This window comes from Ipomoea triloba, chromosome 3 (genome assembly GCF_003576645.1).
Source record: "Ipomoea triloba cultivar NCNSP0323 chromosome 3, ASM357664v1".
In the NCBI taxonomy this organism is placed as follows: Eukaryota; Viridiplantae; Streptophyta; class Magnoliopsida; order Solanales; family Convolvulaceae; genus Ipomoea; species Ipomoea triloba.
Window position 1 is genome coordinate 12843796 of NC_044918.1, and position 6563 is coordinate 12850358.

Consider the following 6563-nt stretch of genomic DNA (forward strand, 5'->3'; position numbering starts at 1 on the left):
AAAAAAAAAACGCACCGTGACTTCGGCCCAGCACCGAGGCACGGTCACGGACCGTGACCACGGCGCTGGCCGAGATCACGTACCGTGACTTCGGCACTGTCACGCTGACACTGGGTCGCTTCTCACCTCACTGTCGGTCTGAACTGGGTGTTCGTCATGACACACCGTGAATCACGCACCGTGACAGGTCAACCTCGGCAAAGTCACATCGCCGCGTGACTTCGGCCAGCGCCGAGGTCATGTGACCTCGGCCCGTGCCGAAGTCACAGTTGTGTGACCCGGCACGGTACCGAGGTGAGGATGCGTAAAAAAAAAAAAAAAATTGAACATACCAAAATTTCAGCACAAGTGACAGGCTGATACTCCCTAACTACCTCCGCCATTCTCGCTAGCTAGGGAGTGGGGGGCTGGTGACAGGGTAATTGGGTACCCGACCCGGAACCGTTGACCAAGACAGTTGCCGTTCAAAACTACCCAAGACACCTCACTCCTCAGCATCAATGCGCAACGGTCCAACTCCTCAGCATTGATGGCCAACGTTCAGCTCCTCAGCATTGATGACCGACGTTCAGCTCAGCATTCAACACCTCAGGTACTGATGTCCAACGTTCAACTCCTCATCAATGCTCCGTTACTGAGCTGAAGGGAATAAAAAGACTCACAACCACATAGTGAAGGGGGACTTTTACGACACTCTTACTAGACAAAAATTGACTGAACTCATCTTTGTACCTGAGCCCTGCTCTCAATACTAAAAAAAAAAAAAAACGCGCACCGTGACTTCGGCCCAGCACCGAGGCACGGTCACGGACCGTGACCACGGCGCTGGCCGAGATCACGTACCGTGACTTCGGCATTGGCCGAAGTCACGCTACGGTGTGACCTCGGCCTAGCGCCAAGACAGTACCAAGAATCAATAAATGTGATCATTGATGATCAACCCCAAGAACTAGTCTTCGAACCACTGGCTGAACCCGAATACAAGGTGACAGGGTAATTGGGCACCCGACCCGGAACCGTTGACCAAGACAATTGCCGTTCAAACTACCCAAGACACCTCACTCCTCAGCATCAATGCGCAACGGTCCAACTCCTCAGCATTGATGGCCAACGTTCAGCTCCTCAGCATTGATGACCGACGTTCAGCTCCTCAGCATTCAACACCTCAGGTACTGATGTCCAACGTTCAACTCCTCATCAATGCTCCGTTACTGAGCTGAAGGGAATAAAAAGACTCACAACCACATAGTGAAGGGGGACTTCTTACGACACTCTTTACTAGACAAAAATTAGACTGAACTCATCTTGTACACTGAGCCCTGCTCTCAATACTATACTCAAATACTTGATAACACTCAATAATACTCAAATAAGATACCGGTAACACATTATTACCGTCACAAGGATAATGAACAAAATGAAGTTGTTGAAATAACCAAAGCCGAACGAAAATCTGAACCAGAGTTTGAACCAGGAATATCAAGTGATTCAGAATCTCCTCGACATCTAAAGTCTGTCCCTACTCATATCCAGAAAAATAATCCCACGACAAACATAATAGGTACACCTACAACAGGGGTCAAAACGAGAGGAATGTTGATAAATAACCTTGTTGAATTATTTGGGTACTCATGCTATACCTGTAAAATAGAGCCTAAGAACTACAAAGAAGCTCTACGGGATGAAATTTTGAATTGTGCTATGCAAGATGAACTAGCCCAATTTGAGAGAAATGATGTCTGGGATCTTGTACCATGCCCTCCAAATGCTAACATAGTAGGCACAAAATGGATATTTCGCGACAAAACTGATGAATATGGTAATGTTGCACGAAATAAAGCAAGACTAGTGGCACAAAGGTACTCTCAAATTGAAGGAATAGACTATGATGACACGTTTGCCCCATTAGCTGGATTGGAATCCATTAGATTACTATTGTTAGTGTCATGTATTCTCAATTTCAAACTACAGCAAATAGATGTCAAGACTGCCTTGCTGAATGGGTTTCTGAACAAGGAAATATTCATCGCTCAGGCAAAAGGATTTGAAGATCTGCATTTTCCGCACCATGTATACAAACTCAAGAAAGCACTCCATGACTTAAAACAGGCACCGCGTGTATCGTATGAACGTCTTACTCATTATCTCTTGAAAAATGACTATCAACGAGGGGGAGCAGACAAGACTCTGTTTGTAAAAATCTCAAACAATCACATAATTGTAATACAACTCTATGTGGATGATATTGTCTTCGGGTCTACTTCCCGAACTAGTCAAAAGCACTTTGTCAGCGTCATGGAACAAGAGTTTGAAATGAGCATGATTGGCGAACTAACTTGCTTTTTAGGACTCCAAGTCAAGCAGATGGAAAATGAATTGTTTATCTCTCAAACTAAGTATGCTCTTCACCTAGTAAAAAGGTTCGGATTAGAAAGTTCAAAAGAAGCAAGAACACCATTATCTACTATAGTCAAGCTCTCAAAAGACACATCATCAAAGCAAGTAGATGCCAAATTGTATCGAAACATGATAGGAAGTCTCCTCTACCTAACTGCTAGTAGACCTGACATAATGTTTAGTGTTAGGTTGTGTGCCAGATTTCAAGCTGATCCTAGAGAAACTCACTTGAATGCAATTAAAAGGATTATCAAATATGTGAAAGACATAACCAATCATGGGTTATGGTACTCTCGAGAAATAGGCTCCGAACTACTTGGATATAGTGATGCTGACTGGACTGAAAATGTTGAATATCGAAAGCACTTCTGGAGGTTGTTTCTTCGTATGAAAGAATCTAGTCTCATGGTTCAGTAAGAAATATAATTCCATTTCGTTATCAACCGCTGAGGCTGAATACATTGCAATTGGAAGTTGTTGCACCCAAATAATATGGATGAAACAAATGCTGAACGACTATTGGAATCAAGTGCTATAAACATTGCAAAGAATCCAGTTCAGCACTCTCACACAAAACACATTGATATTCGTTATCATTTCATCCGAGAACTTGTAGAAAGTGGAGAGATTGTGCTTCATTACATTCCAACTGACAAGTAGCTGGCAGACATATTCACAAAACCATTGGATGCAATCTGGTTTAATCTTTTAAAATATGAACTAGGTATGTGTACCATATCGCAGAACTAGTTCTGAATATAATACACATACTATTCAGGTTAATCTGTTTTTAAATTGTTTTTCTCCATAAAAATCCTTATATTAATCTATGCTGAGCGAAAAATCTTTTGAGTTTATCCGTTAAGCTGAAATGATTAATTGTAGGTAATGGAAGATTGACAACTCCCTGAGCATTTAATGTTAAGAGACATCCATCAATCCAAAGCACATTTCCCACGACTGTCACGCTCTCCAATGTGTCCCGGAGAATTCGCCCGTAGCCGCAGCCTTTATCCTCTTCAGAAGTCAGTTGCAAATTTTGGTAACAAAAGATCCCCTCAATCTCTCTCTTTTCTGGCATTCAACCTTCATTCGTTGCAAATAATTCTTGCTTAGTCCTCTCATTCTATTTTTTTCAAACGATAAAAGATGGCTCAAAATCCTGGAGATCCTTTTAAGTTCTTTGATTTCCCACAAGAAGACAAATAAGTTTAGCTAGAAAATACAGCATCGAGCATCAAGAGAAATGGTGATGATCATAAATAACATGATGGATCCTCCCGGAGGAGAACCAATCTGGTCATTTTACTCAAGGGCTACACAACTGGATTTTATGAAAGGATTTCTGAAACCTTTGGTTGTTGAGACATGAGAATCTTGCCAAGACAAACCGCCTGAGGTTTATTCTAATACCCTAACTTCTGATTTAATTCTCTTTGTGTTTGTCTTCGAATACATGTTGTTCTTGTTGTAAGAATTTGTGAATAATCTCTTCAATACACATAATCAAAATTTCAGGAGATAATCGAAATATCAGATTCTGAAGAAGATAAACAAACAAAAGAAAGACCATCTATTGAAAATTCTTTGCCATTAATCTCAATGAAAAAGGAACCAATAGAAACCCCTAATGATGTTGTATCTGATTTATATGCTCAAAATGTGATTTCTCCTGCTTCTGTTGTTCCAAATGACTCTGCAAAAGTTTTTATGGTCCTGACCCTTTGAAACTGTGACCCTATATGTTTTCAAACCTTGATCTATTCACCATTCTGAATGATTATAGAAAATTAGAGTCCCTGTCAAAGAGATTAAACATACCCATATTCAAGAGTCTATCCTCTCTACCACCTATTGAGTCAGAAAACACTATCCCTTGTGAGTACCTACCCTGTCTACCTGCTGAGCCCCAAGACACTAGTTTTGAAGAGTCTCAAGTTGTTCCACCCAGTGATTCTATGTTTGCTTTACCCACTGCTCCACAAGCTGAACCAAATACTGAACCACTACCAGTTGAATTTTCTCTCCCGTCTGAACCTACTGTCACCTCTCAAACATCTGAACAAACCACCAAGCCCTTGGACTTCAAATTTGAATATGAAACAAGGCCCCAAGAAATAAGAGAACATAATTACCCAGAGGATGAAGAGGACGAGGTGCCCCCTATCCCAGATTAGGAAAACAAAGGAAAAGGGAAAAGACAAGCAAAAGGTGACTGAAGTTGATGTAGACATAAATCCCATCAGAAGATTCAAGTGTTTCCTGGAAGCTTTCCTACTACGAGAAGAAGGACTAGGGCTACCTCTGTCGAGATTGAAGCATCATCACCAACACAAACCAGAAGCACCAAGCGGACAGTCTGCACCTGAAAGCGTCCAAGTTGAGAAGTCTCCCCCCAAATCCAAAGCTCAGAAGAGAAGGAAGAAAACTGCAAAAGATCAATCCTCCCCATCAATTGATCTGACCATTGATCTGACTGAAACTGGGTCAGTTGAGGTTCATAAACCTCTATTTCTGACTGGCGATGCAGAAGCTAGATGGGAGTTAATCAGCAAGCGCCAAATCCTAAGAGAAAGGTTCTTAGATGTTGAAAAGTTCAAATCTCAATGCCAACTACTACTCACCTTTAAACAGTTAAATTTGATGAAGACAGTCACACACATGAAGGATTACCCCCCTGTGGCTATCAAAGAGTTTTATGCTAATCTTATGGAAACAGTAAATCAACCCAGCTCACCACTCTTTGGTCACGTATGGATTAGGAACAACTACTACAATTTCTCTCTAAGGAAGATCAATCTGTATTTGGAAATTGATGCTGATGACATAGAGGACCAAGAAGTGAATCGTAATACAATTACCAAGACAATCACAGACGGCATGGTCAGCTATTGGTCAACAGAGACAAACCTGCTGCTTGCCAAGTTCCTTACCACTAAGCATGCTATCTTGCATAAAATTGCCTTGGCAAACTAGATTCCTATTGAACACAGAGGTGAGCTAAACTTACAAATGGCTGAGTCGGTTTACAGGATTGGCAAGGGAATTCCTGTTGGTTTGGATCACATAATCTACAATCATGTAATCAGTTTATTGGAGCTGAAGGAGCCTAAAGTCAAGCTACCCTTTCCCAGTACCATCTTTGGTCTGCTGTGGTCTCAACGGTTCAGACCTTATCATGGTGAAACCATGGAAAAACCCACAGTAAGGCAGATTGACTCGCGATTGAAACAGAACTCTCATGTTCTTGATATCTATCCAGAAGAGCAAGGCAATCTGCCTCCACCTATGGCCATCCAAAGTTCTAAACATAACGTCATAAAAACCCAACTTCTTGAGAAGAACAGAAGTGATCTGAACATGGTAATCCAGGTGTTGGTTGAGAAGAGGAATCTAGAGATGTAACTTTTAGAACAATTTATGCTGAATGAATGTGAAGATGAGATAGTTGTTGCTACTTGTGCTGCTCAAACTGCTGCTGAAATTGCTACAACTATTGAACCTGATGAGACTGTTGGGACCAGCCAAGGCGCCGCGTCATCAGAATCTGAACAATTCTGAACCTATATCTAGGGTTGCCTTTTCTACTTGGTCCTGCTATGACTTGTGGCTACAGATTCACAAGTTTTTGGCAGTAGGGGGAGTAGAACAACCCTTCTAATCATTGGTTACTACTGCTACTTGTTACTTGTGTGCTACTTGTTACTTATCCCTTGCTTTTGCTACTACTGTTTGGAGGTTACTATTTTGGGGACTGTTTCTTTTGAAGACCCTTTGGAGTTGCTTCTTTGAAGACTTTATCTTTTAGAATAGGCAGCTATAATAAACTTAGGTTGAAAAGTAATTATGTAATAGAGTCTGTTTAAATTGCCTATAATGCACTCTTTTGTGGATGCTCAACTAAGTCTTTTGGTCTATGTGAACTATCTTTTTGATTTAGAAGTTTTGTTCAAGTAGAATACTACATTGCTAGGAAACTTAACAAAGAGGGAGATTGTTAATAAAATGGCTTTATTAAAAGAATATCATAAAGGATTTAAAAACTCCCAAGTTGTTATAGTTTCATGTAGAGTCTATACTAGTTGTGTAAAGTCTTGGTGTATTAATGGTAGATCGAGTCTATACTAGTCGATAGATAGTTCAATGGAGATCTGAAGACTCGAAGA